Source organism: Stegostoma tigrinum, unplaced genomic scaffold (genome assembly GCF_030684315.1).
Source record: "Stegostoma tigrinum isolate sSteTig4 unplaced genomic scaffold, sSteTig4.hap1 scaffold_127, whole genome shotgun sequence".
In the NCBI taxonomy this organism is placed as follows: domain Eukaryota; kingdom Metazoa; phylum Chordata; class Chondrichthyes; order Orectolobiformes; family Stegostomatidae; genus Stegostoma; species Stegostoma tigrinum.
Genome location: NW_026728075.1, coordinates 570,258 through 589,955, shown reverse-complemented (window position 1 = coordinate 589,955; position 19,698 = coordinate 570,258).

The window sequence follows — 19,698 nt, the reverse complement described above, 5'->3', positions numbered from 1 at the left end:
TTTTTGTCCTATTACTTGCTCTGGAAACTTTGCTGAGCACTTACCAGCTTCTAACTTTTTCCACAATTTTCCATGCAACTGAGCTCACCCACTCCACACTTTTTATTTTCACGCCCTAGCCCCAGACCGAGCTCTGTATTTTGCGAGGATACTTGTCCCAATATGATTCTCGTCGAGCCTATAACACCAGAACGACTCCCTCCTTCCCCATACCGATGCCAATGTCCCATGAATTCAAACACATTTCTGCCATGCCACCATTTGAACAATGTACATCTATAATTATGTTCACACCGGGCCAAATTGCTCAGATAATAATCCAGAGATTATTACCATTCTGGTTCTGCTTTCTCACCTCAGCACCTCGGTGCTCATAATCCCTCAGCAGAACCTCTTTCCTCTTTCTTCCATATCAATGGTACCTGTGTGGACCACGATAGCTGGATTTCTACTCCTCCCACTTCAAGTTCCTTTGTAGCCGAGATGGAATATCCTGAACCTGGGCACCAGGCAGGCAACACTACTTTCGAGACTCTCGATCCTGGTCACAACGAACAGTGTTCATTCCCCTAACTATACTACCTCTGATTATGACTACATTTCACTTTTTATCTCCTCCTGAATGTCCCCCCTGGACCACAGTGCTATCGTCAGTTTACTCATCTTCCCGAAACCCTGCACACTCATCCACACAGGAAGAAAGAATCTCAAACCTGTTAGATAAGATCAAAGGCCAAGGTTCCTTCTGCACTACATCCTGGATCCTTCCACCTGCCCTGTTCTTTGTCATTGGCCACTGACCGAGTTTCAGCTAGTTAATCTAAGGTGTGTGACTGCCTCCTGAAGCACAGCATTCCCTGGTAACTCTGCCCCACATGATTTGTTGATTGGTCAAACTGAGATTCCAGTTCATCAACCGTAAGGTGGAGTCTGGGGCCTGACCACTCGCCCGTCATGTAGGTACAAATCATCATCTGGCCTGGCATCTCCATTTCAATTACTTCGATCTTTATTTGATTTGAAAACATTCTGGTCTTTTAGTTTGTAGCCTGTAAATATTTCTCCGGTTTACTTTCAATCTGAAAGCTACTGATAATAGATTCTTAAACCAGTAGCGATCACCAACCAATGAACCTGGTTCACCCTCTCGGTCCCTGATTCTGGCTTCAATTCACACTGTCTCAAAAAAAATGCTTACGAACTATCAGGCAAAAAAAGCAAGCAAATGGCACCTCTTACCCTCTGCACTGACTTACCGGATTGCCACCAAGTTCCCCAAAATATATATTCACTAGGTGCATTTCACTCGAGATGTGATCTCTTCTTCCAGAACGTGCAAAGCATACTGATCCATAGCAATATACTACCTTCAAAACCTCAGCTCTCAGCTTATTACTTTTGAGTACATTCTCAAATGCTTTCTCCAAGTCCAAACACTACACATTTACTGGTTTTCCTCTATTAATTCTCCTCCCAAAACTTCCTCCAAAAACCCAAACAAATTAGCCAGACATAATTTCTCTTTCAGCAGGCTATGGTGATTCTGTTTGATTAGATTCTGATTTTCCAAATGTCCTGCTATTATTTTCTTCATAGTTGATTGCCACATATTTCCAAAAATAGATGTTAGGCTGGTTCGGTTGTAGTTATCTTCTTTTTGCCTCTCTCCTTTTGAAATAGGGACGTCACATCGGCAGTTTTCCAGCCCTCAGATGCTTCTCTGGAATCTAAACCTTTTTGGGAAATTACAGTCAATGCATATCCTGACTCTGAAGCTCATTGTTTCGAATCTTAGAAAGTAAACCATCACGGCAAAGAGTCTAATCTGCTTTCACCCCATCAGATTGTCCACTGCTCCTTCTCTCATGGTAGTGATGGTGTGGTGGTGATGTGTTTAATTCCTCCCTGTATTCTTTAGTAATAAGGGGATCCTTGAAGTATCTTCCACTGTAAAGACTACCCTTTTCTCATTATCACTGATAATGGGAAGCTCAGATGCTGGAGAATCCAAGATAACAAAGTGTGAAGCTGGATGAACACAGCAGGCCAAGTAGCATCTCAGGAGCACAAAAGCTGACGTTTCAGGCCTAGACCCTTTTCTCATTATCATTGTTTCTTGATTTAAAAATTAACCTGGCCGTTACAGCCTAGCATATGATTAATGGCAGTACCTCGAAAATCATCTTGGTTAAAGTGTTCATTAAATTGCTACAACCTGAAAGAAGTAATTCTTCCCTGAATTAATGGGCAACCAATTTGAAAATGTGGCCTCTGGTCGTAAAATCTTTCACAAATGGGTGTAATCTCTACGGATATACACTATCAAGCCTCTTAAGAATCTTACATGTTGAAAAAATAAGATTTTTTCAATCTTATAAAGCCAATGAACGTAGTCCCAGCCTGCCAACTTTCCTAAGCACAGCAATCCCTTCCGCCATTTCCGAAATCAACCCAGTCAACATGAGGTGTACGGCCTCCACAGCATTCACTCTGTGGTCGTACATGACTTGTCAGTTACCATCCTGCTGCTACAACTCTACTTCTATTTGCGATGCAGTCCTCTGTCCATCCTAACATACTACCCTTGAACACATGGGCTCTTTTCTTTTGAGACACCTTATGAGCTGTACCTTATCAAATGCTTTGTTGAAATCTCAATGTACTACATCAAATGGTGGTCCTTCGTCAGTAATGTTTGTTTCCTTCTCAAAGCACTGTAGCAAGTTTGTCAAGTATTATTTCCCCTTTATAACAGGATGTTAACTCTGTAGGATGTTATAGCACACTCAGTACCCTGTTATTTCATCTTTCATTGCCGGCATGAACATCTACCCAGGTTGACCTAAATTGGCAATACTGGCTTGCTATTTTGTCCAAGTATCTTTGTAATAATGGTGTTATGTTCACAATCTTTCAATCCTCTGAGAATTTTCCACAATCTAAGGATTCTTGGAACATTATCATCAGTGCCTCCATTGTATCTGTGGCTGTATTGTTCAACATGAGAGGATACAACTCATCACACCCCTTGGATATTTTCTGTACTGATTGGAGTCATGTTTGGAATTCTGTGCAGTGACATTCACTTTTAACAGTTTGCTAAATACTACCAGGAACAGAAATTGTGATCCAGCGGCAACTAAACTAAAGCTTTCAGCACGGAAGGAAGTCTTTCAATTCATTATGAACCTAATAACTCCTGAAAAGGGCAATACAATTTGCCTCAGTCCATAAATGTTCTTCCTCCAACATCCTGAGATGCATCATCTGTATTTCTTCAAATTTACCACAGATTCTGTTTCAATCATCCTTTCAGCAATACGCATGACAACAATTCGGCATTCTTAGTCCCCCTGTAGCCTCCGTTGCACACGTGCATTGTTTGATGATTATTTATTTGCGTGCCTGCTTTTTTGCTCGAATGGATAAAGGTAAATTTTTGTTCTTTTGTCATCAGAGCTATTGCCTCCTCACTCTCATCTTCCTTGTTTTATCCTGTGCTGGAATATTTAATTTGTTGACATATCTGAAATATGTTGTTGAATGGATTGGGTTTTGTAACATTGCATTCCCCATCGACCATCTACCGATACTGTTGCTTGTTCTAACAGTTATTATCTCGCAGAGTGGAAAATGCAGTTTGAAAGCAATGGAACGTTATCGATGAAGAACTTGATGCATAAATTGCTGCGATCTTCCAAACTACAAACTCACCTTCAATTCTTTCTTGGTCAGAGCATTGTGCCGGCGCAAATGAATCATGTTCTCAATGGGACTTCCAAAACGATGGAATTGAATTTGCATATTGATTTCTTCTTCCCTCTTCAGAAATGCAAAGTAGTATCGTGATGAAGCTTCTAAGGCGATGATTGTGTCCTTCAATGAACGGAAAAGTGACTTTTAGATTCACGGAAATATTTCACTACTTCTATTGACATGAAAGGCAAACATTCTCCCTGCATATGACCCAGTCTCATTTTATCGTATCTTTCTGATTTTACATGCCACGGGACAATCATTGCAGTGTAACAGAAATGTTGATCATGGAAATTTATCACTGTTTTCATAAATAATGGCAAATTTTCAACATCTTGCAATTGTATGAAGGCTCAGTCTCATCACACCTCGCCTGCTGCACAAAGACATTCTTACACTGCTTTGAATGTTGGGGCTGAAACAAAACACAATCATGACACAAATGCATCAACGCACTACTTTCAATAGGATCTGATATCCTTGCCAGGCACTGGAGGGGTTGCGGAGACTGGTGAGTGGATAAAGTCGTTCCTCTGTTCAAGCAGGAAAACAGGGACTTTCCAGGAAACTACAGACTGGTGAGTGTCTCATGTCTCAAAGGTATGGGCTAATAAGGGACAGCCAGCATGGCATTATGTGGGGCAGGTTATGTCTTACCAAGTCAGTTGAAGTTTTCAAGGAGGTGACAAGGGTGATCAATTAGGGTAGAACAGTTGATAACATATACATGGATTTTACGAAGGTTTTCAACAAGGTCCCTCATGGTATGCTCATCCAGAAGATTAGGATCCATGAGATCCATGGTGACTTGGCCTGCCCATATAAGGTAGCGGTGGAAGGCTAACAAAGATAACACAGTATAGGGCTGGAGGAACACAGCAGGCCAGGCAGCATCAACAATGTCAGCTTTCCTGTTCCTCTGATGCTGCCTGACCTGCTGCGTTCCTCCAGCTCCACACTTGGTTAACTCTGATTCCAGCATCTACAGTTCTTGCCGTCTCAGTGGTGGAAAGCTGTTTTTCTGGCTGCAGCTCAGTGACGAGTGGTGTTCCGCATCGATGTGACTTCTGCTGTTTGTGATATATGTAAATGACTTGGTTGCAAATGTAGATGGGGGATTACTAAATTTGCAGATGATATAAGGACCAATGGACTTGTGGACAGCATGGAAGGTTGTCAAAGGACACAGCAAGATACGGACCAATTGCAAACACAAGCGGAGAAATGGCCGATGGAATTTAATCTGGGCAGGCATGAGGTGTTGCATTTTAGGAGACCAAGTGTTAAGGAAAGGGATACACAGTTAATGGCAGGACCCCAAACAGCAGTGATGTCCAGAGGGATCTTGGGGTCCTAGGCCATAACTCCCTGACAGTAGCCACACAAGTAGATAGGGTGGTCAAAAAGGCATATCGCATGCTTGCCTTTATTCATAGGGGAACTCAGTGCAAGAGTCAGGATGTCACATTGCAGCTTTACAAGACTTTGATGAGACCACACAGAGTATTGCATTCAATTCTGGCCGCCACATTACACTAAGGACGTGCAGGCTTTGGACAGGGTGCAGAAGAGATTTACCAGCATGCTGACTGGAATAGAGGGTATGAACGAGAGGGAGAAGCTGCAAAAACTCTTCGTTTTCTCTGGAGCAGTAGAAGCTGAGGGCAGGCTTGATAGAAGTCTATAAAATTAGGAGATACATAAACACAGCTAACGGTCAGAAAACTTCTCCCCCGGAGGTGAAGTGTCCACTATTAGGGGGCATGCATTCAAGCTGAGGGCGGGGGGGGCGGAGTTCAAAAGAGATGTGAGGGGCGAATATTTCACACTGAGCATGTTAAAAGTGTGGAATACATTGCCCGGGGTGGTAGTGGATGCAGATACGATGAAAGCATTTAAAAGGGACTTTTAGTTAAGTGCACAAATATGCAAGGAATGGAGGACTATTGTTCAAGGACAGGCAGAAGGGATTATTTCATTTGTTGTCATGTTTGGCCCAACATGGTGGGCCAAAGGGCACATTCCTGTTGCTGTCGTGTTCCAACTTTTATGCTCACCTGTGTCATGATTGCAACAAGTAGGATTGGGAAGAATTTTTCAGAAGCGTTTGTGAACATTATTTCATGTAAGGGCAAACGGGATAAGGATTAGGTGACACAGCACAATCAGATCTTGGAGCCCATGATGAATCATAGGGACCTCACAAGCACCAATGATCAGAGGGATCTCAGGATCTTGATGTGCATGCCTGTTGATCCCCCAATGTAATGGACCAGGTCGTTGAAGTGGTTTGGAAGGCAGATTGGATACTTGTCTTTATTAGACTTAATATTAAGTGGTCGAGTTTCAGAATAGGCAGGCTATGTACAACACTGTTGGGCCGAACCAACATTAAGTCAACGATGAGAAAATACAGTGAGACTTGGACAACGATCAGGCTTGGCCTGATAAAGGATAAGTTACATTTGCACCATACAAGTGCGAAGCAGCAATCAGCTCCAACAAGAGAGAATATGACCATATCAAAAAAATTCCATGTCTTTACCCTCACATCATCGTTACATGTATTTTTTTTAAAATGTGCAAGTGCAATCCAAGCCATGCAAGGCTACGGGCCAGGTGTTGGAAATGAGGTCAGAACAATTCAGTGCTTGTTCTTGACTGTCACAGAATCTGTCAGCTTATAATGTATTTCTCCTGTAATGTAGACTACTGAGGTGCTTAGCTATCCACTAAACCAAGGTTAACACTGATCTAAAACTAAACTGGGTCAGTTATATAATCAGCAGTAGCCAGGTCCATAGTACAAACCACCCTGCTGTGGGACAGGGTCAGGCAAATCCAAGTGAGCGAATGTGGTTGGAGTCTCATTCGTTGGGGGCATAGATTCTGTTGCCACATTTGAGACACCAGGGCTGGGTGTTGCTTCCCTGGTGCAAGGTCAAGGGCATCTCTGATTGGTTCCAACAAATTCTTAAAGGGGAGGGTGAGCAGCCAGAGGCCACGGTGCACGTTGGTACCAATGACATGGGCAGAAAGAGGGATGACATCCTGCGGACTATGTGCTAGGAGTTAGCAAAGAGGCTGAAAGGCAGGACCGAGAGGGTAATAATTTATGGGTTGCCATGAGTGCCACATCTTAGTGAGCTAAGTCATAGAAAGATAGGTGAGATGAATGCATGGTGAAGGAGCTGGCACAGGGGGCAGGGTTTCCGGCTCATGGCTAATTGGGACCGTTTCTGAGCAAGAGGTGACCTGTCTAAGAGAGATGGGAGGCAAGACATTGTGAGCGGGTTACGACGGAGGGAACAAGTGCCTGTGAGCAGGTCAGGAAGGAGGGGAAAGTCCCTGCGAGCAGGTCAGGGTGGCAGGGGCAAGTCGCAGTGAGCGGGTCAGGACGGAGGGGGCCAGTGCCTCTGAGAGGGTCAGGACTGAGGGGACAAGTCCCTGTCAGCGGGTCAGGGCTGCGGGGGGCAGTGTCGCAGTGAGCGGGTCAGGGCTGCTGGGGGCCAAACAGCAGTGAGCGGGTCAGGTCTGCGGGGAGCAAGTCGCAGTGAGCGGGTCAGGGCCGCGGGGGGGCAAGTCGCAGTGAGCGGGTCAGGGTTGCGGGGGGGCAAGTCGCAGTGAGCGGGTCAGGGCTGCGGGGGACAGTGTCGCAGTCAGCGGGTCAGGGCTGCGGGGGCAAGTCCCTGTGAGCGGGTCAGGGCTGCGGGGGGCAAGTCACAGTGAGCGGGTCAGGGCTGCGGGGGGCAAGTCGCAGTGAGCGGTTCAGGTCTGCGGGGGGCAAGTCGCAGGAAGCGGGTCAGGGTTGCGGGGGGCCAGTCCTTGTGAGCGGGTCAGGGCTGCGGGGGACAGTCCCTCTGAGCGGGTCAGGGCTACGGGGCAAGTCCCTGTCAGCGGGACAGGAATGCAAGGGGCAGGTCCCTGTAAGCGGGACAGGACAGCGGGGGGCAGGTGGCAGTGAGCGGGTCAGGGCTGCGGGGGACAGTCCCTGTGAGCGGGTCAGGGCTGCGGGGGACAGTCCCTGTCAGCGGGACAGGACTGCAGGGGAGCAGGCCCCTGTCAGCGGGACAGCACTGCAGGGGGGCAGGTCCCCGTGAGCGGGTCAGGGCTGCAGGGGGCAGTGTCGCAGTGAGCGGTTCAGGGCTCTGGGGTGCAAGTCGCAGTGAGCGGGTCAGGGCTGCGGGGGGCCAGTCGCAGTGAATGGGTCAGGGCTGCGGGGGCCAGTCCCTGTGAGCGGGTCAGGGCTGCGGGAAGCCGGTCCCCCTGAGCGGGTCAGGGCTGCGGGGGGCCAGTCGCAGTGAATGGGTCAGGGCTGCGGGCGCAAGTCCCTCTCAGTGGGTCAGGGCTGTGTGGCGCAGTGTCGCAGTGAGGGGGTCAGGGCTGCGGGGCTCCAGTCCCCGTGAGCGGGTCAGGGCTGCGGGGGGCAGTGTCGCAGTGAGCGGGTCAGGGCTACGAGACCAAGTCCCTGTCAGCGGGACAGGTCTGCGGGGGGAAAGTCGCAGTGAGCGGGTCAGGTCTGCGGGGGGCAAGTCGCAGTGAGCGGGTCAGGTCTGCGGGGGCCAGTCCCTGTGAGCGGGTCAGGGCTGCGGGGGGAAAGTCGCAGTGAGCGGGACAGGGCTGCGGGGGACAGTGTCGCAGTGAGCGGGTCAGGGCTACGACGCCAAGTCCCTGTCAGCGGGACAGGTCTGCGGGGGGCAAGTCTCTGTCAGCGGGACAGGACTGCGGGGGGCAGGTCGCAGTGAGCGGGTCAGGGCTGCGGGGGGCAGTGTCACAGTGAGCGGGTCAAGGCTGCGGGGGGGCAAGTCGCGGTGAGCGGTTCGGGGCTGCGGGGGGCAGTGTCGCAGTGAGCGGGTCAGGGCTGCGGGGGGGGCCAGTCCCTGTGAGCGGGTCAGGGCTGCGGGGGGAAAGTCGCAGTGAGCGGGTCAGGGCTGCGGGGGGCAGTGTCGAAGTGAGCGGGTCAGGGCTGCGGGGGCCAGTCCTTCTGAGCGGGCTAGAGCTGCGGGGGGCAAGTTGCAGTGAGCGGGTCAGGGCTGCGGGGGGCAAGTCGCAGTGAGCGGGTCAGGGCTGCGGGGGCCAGTCCTTCTGAGCGGGCTAGAGCTGCGGGGGGCAAGTTGCAGTGAGCGGGTCAGGGCTGCGGGGGGCAGTGTCGCAGTGAGCGGGTCAGGGAGCGGGGGGCAAGTTGCAGTGAGCGGGTCAGGGCTGCGGGGGGGGCCAGTCCCTGTGAGCGGGTCAGGGCTGCGGGGGGAAAGTCGCAGTGAGCGGGTCAGGGCTGCGGGGGGCAGTGTCGAAGTGAGCGGGTCAGGGCTGCGGGGGGCAGTGTCGAAGTGAGCGGGTCAGGGCTGCGGGGGCCAGTCCTTCTGAGCGGGCTAGAGCTGCGGGGGGCAAGTTGCAGTGAGCGGGTCAGGGCTGCGGGGGGCAAGTCGCAGTGAGCGGGTCAGGGCTGCGGGGGCCAGTCCTTCTGAGCGGGCTGGAGCTGCGGGGGGCAAGTTGCAGTGAGCGGGTCAGGGCTGCGGGGGGCAGTGTCGCAGTGAGCGGGTCAGGGAGCGGGGGGCAAGTTGCAGTGAGCGGGTCAGGGCTGCGGGGGGCAGTGTCGCAGTGAGCGGGTCAGGGAGCGGGGGGCAGGTCGGAGTGAGCGGGTCAGGGCTGCGGGGGGCAAGTCGCACTAAGCGGGTCAGGGCTGCGGGGGGCCAGTCTCTGTGAGCGGGTCAGGGCTGCGGGGGCCAGTCCCTCTAAGCGGGTCAGGGCGGCAGGGGCAAGTCCCTGTCAGCGGGACAGGACTGCAAGGTGCAGGTGGCAGTGAGCGGGACAGGACTGCAGGGGGCAGGTCGCAGTGAGAGGGTCAGGGTTGCGGGGGGCATGTCGCAGTGAGCGGGTCAGGGCTGCGGGGGCCAGTCCCTCTGAGCAGGTCAGGACTGCAGGGGGCAAGTCGCAGTGAGCGGGTCATGTCTGCGGGGGACAAGTCGCAGTGAGCGGGTCAGGGCTGCGGGGGCCAGTCGCAGTGAATGGGTCAGGGCTGCGGGGGCCAGTCCCTGTGAGCGGGTCAGGGCTGCGGGGGCCAGTCCCACTGAGCGGGTCAGGGCTGCGGGGGGCAAGTCGCAGTGAGCAGGTCAGGGCTGCGAGGGGCCGGACCCCGTGAGCGGGTCAGGGCTGCAGGGGGCAGTGTCGCAGTGAGCGGGTCAGGGCTGCGGGGGGCCGGACCCCAGAGCGGGTCAGGGCTGCAGGGGGCAGTGTCGCAGTGAGCGGGTCAGGGCTGCGCGGGGCCGGACCCCAGAGCGGGTCAGGGCTGCAGGGGGCAGTGTCGCAGTGAGCGGGTCAGGGCTGCGGGGGGCAAGTCGCAGTGAGCGGGTCAGGGCTGCGGGGGGGGCAGTGTCGCAGTGAACGGGTCAGGGCTGCGGGGGGAAAGTCGCAGTGAGCGGGTCAGGGCTGCGGGGGGCAGTGTCGAAGTGAGCGGGTCAGGGCTGCGGGGGCCAGTCCCTGTGAGGGGGTCAGGGTTGCGTGGGCAAGTCCCTGTCAGCGAGTCAGGGCTACGCGGGGCAAGTCGCAGTGAGCGGGTCAGGGCTGCGAGGGGCCGGACCCCGTGAGCGGGTCAGGGCTGCAGGGGGCAGTGTCGCAGTGAGCGGGTCAGGGCTGCGGGGGGCCGGACCCCAGAGCGGGTCAGGGCTGCAGGGGGCAGTGTCGCAGTGAGCGGGTCAGGGCTGCGGGGGGCAAGTCGCAGTGAGCGGGTCAGGGCTGCGGGGGGGGCAGTGTCGCAGTGAACGGGTCAGGGCTGCGGGGGGAAAGTCGCAGTGAGCGGGTCAGGGCTGCGGGGGGCAGTGTCGAAGTGAGCGGGTCAGGGCTGCGGGGGGCAGTGTCGAAGTGAGCAGGTCAGGGCTGCAGGGGCCAGTGCCGCGGGCGCCAGTCCCTCTGAGCGGGTCAGGGCTGCAGGGGCCAGTCCCTGTCAGTGGGACAGAACTGCAGGGGCCAGTCCCTGTCAGCGGGACAGGACTGCGGGGGGCAAGTCCTTGTCAGCGGGACAGGACTGCAGGGGGCACGTCCATGTCAGCGGGTCAGGACTGCGGGGGGCAAATCGCAGTGAGCGGGTCAGGTCTGCGGGGGGCCAGTCCCTTTGAGCGGGTCACGGCTGTGGGGCCAGTCCCTCTGAGACGGTCAGGGCTGCGGGGGGCAGAGTCGCAGTGAGCGGGTCAGGGCAGCGGGGGGACAGTCCGCGTGAGCGGGTCAGGGCTGCGGGGGGCAGTGTCGCAGTGAGCGGGTCAGGGCTGCGGGGGGCAAGTCACAGTGAGCGGGTCAGGGCTACGGGGGCCAAGTCACAGTGAGCGGGTCAGGGCTGCGGGGGCCAGTCCTTCTGAGCGGGTCAGGACTGCGGGGGGCAAGTCGCAGTGAGCAGGTCAGGGCTGCGGCGGCCAGTCCCTGTGAGCGGGTCAGGGCTGCGGCAGGCCAGTCCCTGTGAGCGGGTCAGGGCTGCGGGGGCCAGTCCCTGTCAGCGGGTCAGGGCTCCGGGGGCCAGTCCCTGTGAGCGGGTCAGGGCTCCGGGGGCCAGTCCCTGTGAGCGGGTCAGGGCTGCGGGGGGCAGTCCCTCTGAGCGGGTCTGGGCTGCGGGGACCAGTCCTTGTGAGCGGGTCTGGGCTGCGGGGACTCAGTGACTGCATCCCATTTCACTCAGTCACTACATCGGATTTCAGTCAGTCACTCCCTCCCATTTCAGTCAGTCAGTCCCTCCCATTTCAGTCACTCCCTCCCATTTCAGTCAGTCTCTGCATCCCATTTCACTCAGTCACTGCATCCCATTTCGCTCAGTCACTGCATCCCATTTCCCTCAGTCACTGCATCCCATTTCATGGAGACAGTGAATCCTCTTCAACTGCGACAGTGAATCCATTTCCATCAGTCACCGCACCCTATTCCCCACAGTCACGGCATCACATTTCACTCAGTCACTGCATCCCATTACACTCAGTCACTGCATCCCATTACAATCAGTCACTGCATCCCATTTCCCTCAGTCACTGCACCCCATTTCACGCAGTCACTGCATCACGTTTCACTCAGTCACTGCGTCCTATTTCCCTTAGTCAGTGCGTCCCATTACCCTCAGTCACTGCGTCCCATTTCCCTCAGTCACTGCAACCCATTTCCCACAGTCACTGCATCTCCTTTCCCTCAGTCATTGCATCCCATTTCACTCAGTCACTGTATCCCGTTTCTCACTGACACTTCATCAAATTTCGGTCAGATACTGCATCCCACTTGCGCAGTCACTGCATCCCATTTCACTCAGTCACTGCAGCTCATGTCACTCTCTTACTGCATGCAATTTCCATCAGTCTCTGCATCTCATGTCACTCATTCAGTGCATCCCATTTCACTCAGTCACTGCATCCCATTTCCATCAGTCACTGCATCCCATTTCACTCAGTCACTGCATCCCATTTCCCTCAGTCACTGCATCCCATTACGCTCAGTCACTGCATTTCATTTCTCACAATCACTGCATCCCATTTCACTCAGTGACTTAATCACATTTCACTCAGTCACTGCATCCCATTTCCCTCAGTCACTGTATCCCGTTCCTGACTGACGCTGCATTCAATTTCCATCAGGTACTGCAACCCATTTCCTCAGTCACTGCATCCCATTTCCCTCAGTCACAGCCTCCCATTTCCCACATTCACTGCATCTCCTTTCCCTCACTCACTGCATCCCATTTCCCTCAGTCACTGCATCCCATTTCCCTCAGTCACTGCATCCCATTTCAGTCAGTCACTCCCTCCCATTTCAGTCAGTCACTGCATCCCATTTCACTTAGTCACGGCATCCCATTTCACTCAGTCACTGCCTGCAATTTCCTCAGTCACTGCCTCCCACTTCACTCAGTCACTGACTCCCATTTCACTCAGTCACTCCCTCCCATTTCAGTCAGTCACTCCCTCCCATTTCAGTCAGTCACTCCCATTTCAGTCAGTCACTGCATCCCATTTCACGCAGTCACTGCATTCCATATCCCATAGTCACTGCATCTCCTTTCCTCAGTCACTGCATCCCATTTCACTCAGTCACTGTATCCCGTTTCTCACTGACACTTCATCAAATTTCCGTCAGATACTGCATCCCACTTGCGCAGTCACTGCATCCCATTTCACTCAGTCACTGCAGCTCATGTCACTCTCTTACTGCATGCAATTTCCATCAGTCTCTGCATCTCATTTCTCACAATCACTGCATCCCATTTCACTCAGTGAGTTAATCACATTTCACTCAGTCACTGCGTCCCATTTCCCTCAGTCACTGTATCCCGTTTCTCACTGACGCTGCATCCAATTTCCGTCAGGTACTGCAACCCATTTCCTCAGTCACTGCCTCCCATTTTCCACATTCACTGCATCTCCTTTCCCACATGCAGTGCATCTCCTTTCCCTCACTCACCGCATCGCGTTTCGCTCAGGCACTGCATCGCATTTCCCTCAGTCACTGCATCCCATTTCCCTCCGTCAGTGCGTCCCATTTTACACCGTCAGTGCGTCCCATTACCCTCAGTCACTGCGTCCCATTTCACTCAGTCACGGCATCCCATTTCACTCAGTCACTGCCTGCAATTTCCTCAGTCACTGCCTCCCACTTCACTCAGTCACTCCCTCCCATTTCAGTCAGTCACTCCCTCCCATTTCAGTCAGTCACTCCCATTTCCCTCAGTCAGTGCATCCCATTTCACGCAGTCACTGCATCCCATATCCCACAGTCACTGCGTCTCCTTTCCTCAGTCACTGCATCCGATGTCACTCAGTCACTGCATCGCATTTCACTCAGTCACTGCATCGCATTTCCCTCAGTCACTGCATCCCAATTCACTCAGTCACTGCCTCCCATTTCACTCAGTCACTGCATCCCATTTAACAGAGACAGTGAATCCTATCCAAGTGAGACAGTGAATCCATTTCCCTCAGTCACCGCACCCTATTCCCCACAGTCACGGCATCACATTTCCCTCAGTCACTGCGTCACATTTCCCTCAGTCACTGCGTCACATTTCACTCAGTCACTGCGTCCCATTTAACTGAGACAGTGAATCTCATTGAACTGAGACGGTGCATCCCATTATCCTCAGTCACTGCATCCCATTTCCCTCAGTCACTGCATCCCATTTCATGGAGACAGTGAATCCTCTTCAACTGCGACAGTGAATCCATTTCCATCAGTCACCGCACCCTATTCCCCTCAGTCACTGCATCACAATACCCTCAGTCACAGTATCCCATTTCCATCAGTGAGTGCATCCCATTTCACTCAGTCACTGACTCCCATTTCACTCAGTCACTGACTCCCATTTCAGTCAGTCACTCCATCCCATTTCATTCAGTCACTGCATCCCATTTCATTCAGTCACTGCATCCCATTTCACGCAGTCACTGCATCCCATTTCCCATCGTCACTGCATCTCCTTTCCTCAGTCACTCCATCCCATTTCAGTCAGTCACTGCATCCCATTTCACTCAGTCACTGCACCCCATTTCACTCAGTCACTGCATCCCATTTCCCACATTCAGTGCGTCTCCTTTCCCTCTGTCACAGCATCCCATTTCACTCAGTCATTACAACCCATTTCCCACAGTCACTGCATCTCCATTCCCTCAGTCACTGCATCGCATTACCCTCAGTCACAGCATCCCATGTCCCTAAGTCACAGCATCCCACTTCACTCAGTCAGAGCATCCCATTTCACTCAGTCACTGCATCCCATTTAACTGAGACAGTGAATCTCATTGAACTGAGACAGTGCATCCCATTACACTCAGACACAGCATTCCATTTCCCACAGTCACTGCATCTCCTTCCCCTCAGTCACTGCATCTCATTTCCATCAGCCACTGCATCCCATTACCCTCAGTCACTGCTTCCCATTCCACTCAGTCACTGCCTCCCATTTCACTCAGTCACTGCATCCCATTACCCTCAGCCACTGCATCACATTTCACACAGACAGTGCATCACATTTCCCTGAGTCACTGCATCCCATTTCACTCAGTCACTGCGTCCCATTACGCTGAGTCAATTTGTCCCATTACACTCAGTCACTGCGTCCCATTTCCCTCAGTCACTGCAACCCATTTCTCACAGTCACTGCATCCCATTTCACTCAGTCACTGCATCCCATTACCCTCAGTCACAGTATCCCATTTCCATCAGTCACAGCATCCCATTTCACTCAATGAGTGCATCCCATTTCACTCAGTCACTGCATCCCATTTCACCGAGTCACTGCCACCCATTTCACTCAGTCACTGCCACCCACTTCACTCAGTCACTGCATCTCCTTTTGCCATTAACTGCATCGTATTTCACTCAGTCACTGCATTATATTACCCTCAGTCACAGTATCCCATTTCACTCAGTGACTGCCTCCCATTTCACTCAGGCACTGCATCTCCTTTCGCCATTAACTGCATCGTATTTCACTCAGTCACTGCATTATATTACCCTCAGTCACAGTATCCCATTTCACTCAGTGACTGCCACCCATTTCACTCAGTCACTGCCTCCCACTTCACTCAGTCACTGCATCCCACTTCACTCAGTCACTGCCTCCCACTTCACTCAGTCACTGCCTCCCACTTCACTCAGTCACTGCCTCCCAATTCACTCAGTCACTGCCTCCCAATTCACTCAGTCACTGCCTCCCAATTCACTCAGTCACTCCCTCCCATTTCAGTCAGTCACTCCCTCCCAATTCCCTCAGTCACTGCATCCAATTTCCCACATTCACTGCATGTCCTTCCCCTCAGTCACTGCATCACATTTAACGAAGACAGTGACCACTATTCAGCTGAGACAGTGCATCCGTTTCGGTTAGTCACCGCACCCTGTTCCCCACAGTCACCGCATTCCATTTCACTCCGTCACTGCACCCCATTTCATTCAGTCACTGCATCCCATTTAACTCAGCCACTGCCTCCCATTTCACTCAGTCACTGCCTCCCATTTCACTCAGTCACTGCCTCCCATTTCACTCAGCCACTGCCTCCCATTTCACTCAGTCACTGCCTGCCATTTCACTCGGTCACTGCATCCCGTTTCACTCGGTCACTGCGTCCCGTTTCACTCGGTCACTGCGTCCCGTTTCACTCGGTCACTGTGTCCCGTTTCACTCGGTCAATGCGTCTGATTACACTCAGCCACTGCGTCCATTTCCCTCAGTCACTGCTTCCCATTTCACTCAGCCACGGCATCCCATTTCACTCAGCCACGGCATCCCATTTCACTCAGCCATGGCATCCCATTTCACTCTGCCACGGCATCCCATTTCACTCAGCCACGGCATCCCATTTCACTCAGTGACTGCATCCCATTTCACTGAGCCACTGCATCCCATTTCACTCAGTCACTGCGTCCCGTTTTCCTCCGTCATTGTGTCCCATTTAACACAGTCACTGCATCTCCTTTCCTCAGTCACAGCTTGCCATTTCCCACAGTCACTAAATCACCTTTCCCTCAGCCACTGCATCCCATTTCACACAGCCACTTCATCATATTCACTCAGTCATTGCATCCCATTTCCCTCAGTCACAGCATCCCATTTGACTCAGTCACTACATCCTATTCAACGGAGACACTGAATCCTATTCAATTGAGACAGTGCATCCATTTCCCTCAGTCACCGCACCCTATTCCCCACCGTCACGGCATCCCATTTCACTCAGTCACTGCATCCCATTTCCCAAAGTCACTGCATCCCATTTCCCTCAGTCACTGCCTCCCATTTCACTCAGTCACTGCATCCTATTTCACTCAGTCATTGCATCCTATTTCACTCAGTCACTGCATCCTATTTCACTCAGTCACTGCATCCCATTTCACTCAGACACTCCATCCCATTTCACTCAGACACTCCATCCCATTTCACTCAGACACTCCATCCCATTTCACTCAGACACTCCATCCCATTTCACTCAGACACTCCATCCCATTTCAGTCAGTCACTCCATCCCATTTCATTCAGTCACTGCATCCCATTTCACGCAGTCACTGCATCCCATTTCCCATCGTCACTGCATCTCCTTTCCTCAGACACTCCATCCCATTTCACTCAGACACTCCATCCCATTTCACTCAGTCACTACATCGGATTTCAGTCAGTCACTCCCTCCCATTTCAGTCAGTCAGTCCCTCCCATTTCAGTCACTCCCTCCCATTTCAGTCAGTCTCTGCATCCCATTTCACTCAGTCACTCCATCCCATTTCAGTCAGTCACTCCATCCCATTTCAGTCAGTCACTGCATCCCATTTCACTCAGTCACTGCACCCCATTTCACTCAGTCACTGCACCCCATTTCACTCAGTCATTGCACCTCATTTCACTCAGTCATTGCACCTCATTTCACTCAGTCACTGCATCCCATTTCCCACAGTCACTGCATCTCCATTCCCTCAGTCACAGCATCCCATGTCCCTAAGTCACAGCATCCCACTTCACTCATTCAGAGAATCCCATTTCACTCAGTCACTGCATCCCATTTAACTGAGACAGCGAATCTCATTGAACTGAGACAGTGCATCCCATTACACTCAGACGCAGCATTCCATTTCCCACAGTCACTGCATCTCCTTCCCCTCAGTCACTGCATCTCCTTCCCCTCAGTCACTGCATCTCATTTCCCTCAGTCACTGCATCCCATTTCCATCAGCGACTGCATCCCATTCCCCTCAGTCACTGCCTCCCATTTCACTCAGTCACTGCCTCCCATTTCACTCAGTCACTGCATCCCATTTCACTCAGACACTCCATCCCATTTCACTCAGACACTCCATCCCATTTCACTCAGACACTCCATCCCATTTCACTCAGACACTCCAACCCATTTCAGTCAGTCACTCCATCCCATTTCAGTCAGTCACTCCATCCCATTTCACGCAGTCACTGCATCCCATTTCCCATCGTCACTGCATCTCCTTTCATCAGTCACTCCATCCCATTTCAGTCAGTCACTGCATCCCATTTCACTCAGTGACTGCACCCCATTTCACTCAGTCACTGCACCTCATTTCACTCAGTCACTGCATCCCATTTCCCACAGTCACTGCATCTCCATTCCCTCAGTCACAGCATCCCATGTCCCTAAGTCACAGCATCCCACTTCACTCATTCAGAGCATCCCATTTCACTCAGTCACTGCATCCCATTTAACTGAGACAGCGAATCTCATTGAACTGAGACAGTGCATCCCATTACACTCAGACACAGCATTCCATTTCCCACAGTCACTGCATCTCCTTCCCCTCAGTCACTGCATCTCATTTCCCTCAGTCACTGCATCCCATTTCCATCAGCGACTGCATCCCATTCCCCTCAGTCACTGCCTCCCATTTCACTCAGTCACTGCCACCCATTTCACTCAGTCACTGCCTCCCATTTCACTAAGTCACTGCAACCCATTTCCATCAGCCACTGCATCCCATTACCCTCAGTCACTGCATCACATGTCACACACACACTGCATCACATTCCCCTCAGTCACTGCCTCCCATTTCACTCAGTCACTGCCACCCATTTCCCTCAGTCACTGCCTCCCATTTCACTAAGTCACTGCAACCCATTTCCATCAGCCACTGCATCCCATTACCCTCAGTCACTGCATCACATGTCACACACACACTGCATCACATTTCCCTCAGTCACAGCATCCCATTTCACTCAGTCAATTCGTCCCATTTCACTCAGTCACTGCACCCCATTTCACTCAGTCACTGCGTCCCATTTCACTCAGACACTGCATCGCATTTCACTCAATCACTGCATCCTATTTCACTCAATCACTGCAACCCGTTTCCAAAAGTCACTGCGTCTCCTTTCCTTCAGCCACTGCATCCCAATTCCCTCAGTCACTGCATCCCATTTCACTCAGCCACTGCATCCCATTTCACTCCGTCCACTGCATCACATTTCACTCAGTGACTGCCACCCATTTCACTCAGTCACTGCATCCCACGTCACTCAGTCACGGCATCCCATTTCACTCAGTCACGGCATCCCATTTCACTCAGTCACGGCATCCCATTTTACACAGTCACTGCATCCCATTACCATCCGACACTGCATCCCATTTCACTCAGTGACTGCGTCCCATTTCACTCAGCCACTGCCACCCATTTCACACAGTCACTGCCTGCCATTTCACTTAGTCACTGCCTGCCATTTCACTCAGTCACTCCATCCCATTTCACTCAGTCACTCCATCCCATTTCACTCAGACAATCCATCCCATTTCAGTCAGTCACTCCCTCCCATTTCAGTCAGTCACTCCCTCCCATTTCCCTCAGTCACTGCATCCAATTTCCCACATTCACTGCATGTCCTTTCCCTCAGGCACTGCATCACATTTAACGAAGACAGTGACCACTATTCAGCTGAGACAGTGCATCCGTTTCGGTTAGTCACCGCACCCTGTTCCCCACAGTCACCGCATTCCATTTCCCTCAGTCACTGCACCCCATTTCATTCATTCACTACATCCCATTTCATTCAGTAAGTGCATCCTATTTCAATCCGTCACTGCATTCCATTTCACTCAGTCACTGCCTGCCATTTCACTCAGTCACTGCATCCCATGACCCTCACTCACTGCATCCCATGACCACAGGGCTCTGTCCTTGGGCCTCTACTGTTTGTAATTTTTATTAATGATTTGGACGAGGGAATTGAAGGATGGGTCAGCAAGTTTGCAGACGACACAAAGGTCGGAGATGTCGTTGACAGTGTAGAGGGCTGTTGTAGGCTGCAGCGGGACATTGACAGGATGCAGAGATGGGCTGAGAGGTGGCAGATGGAGTTCAACCTGGATAAATGCGAGGTGATGCGTTTTGGAAGGTCGAATTTGAAAGCTGAGTCCAGGATTAAGGATAGGATTCTTGGCAGCGTGGAGGAACAGAGGGATCTTGGTGTGCAGATACATA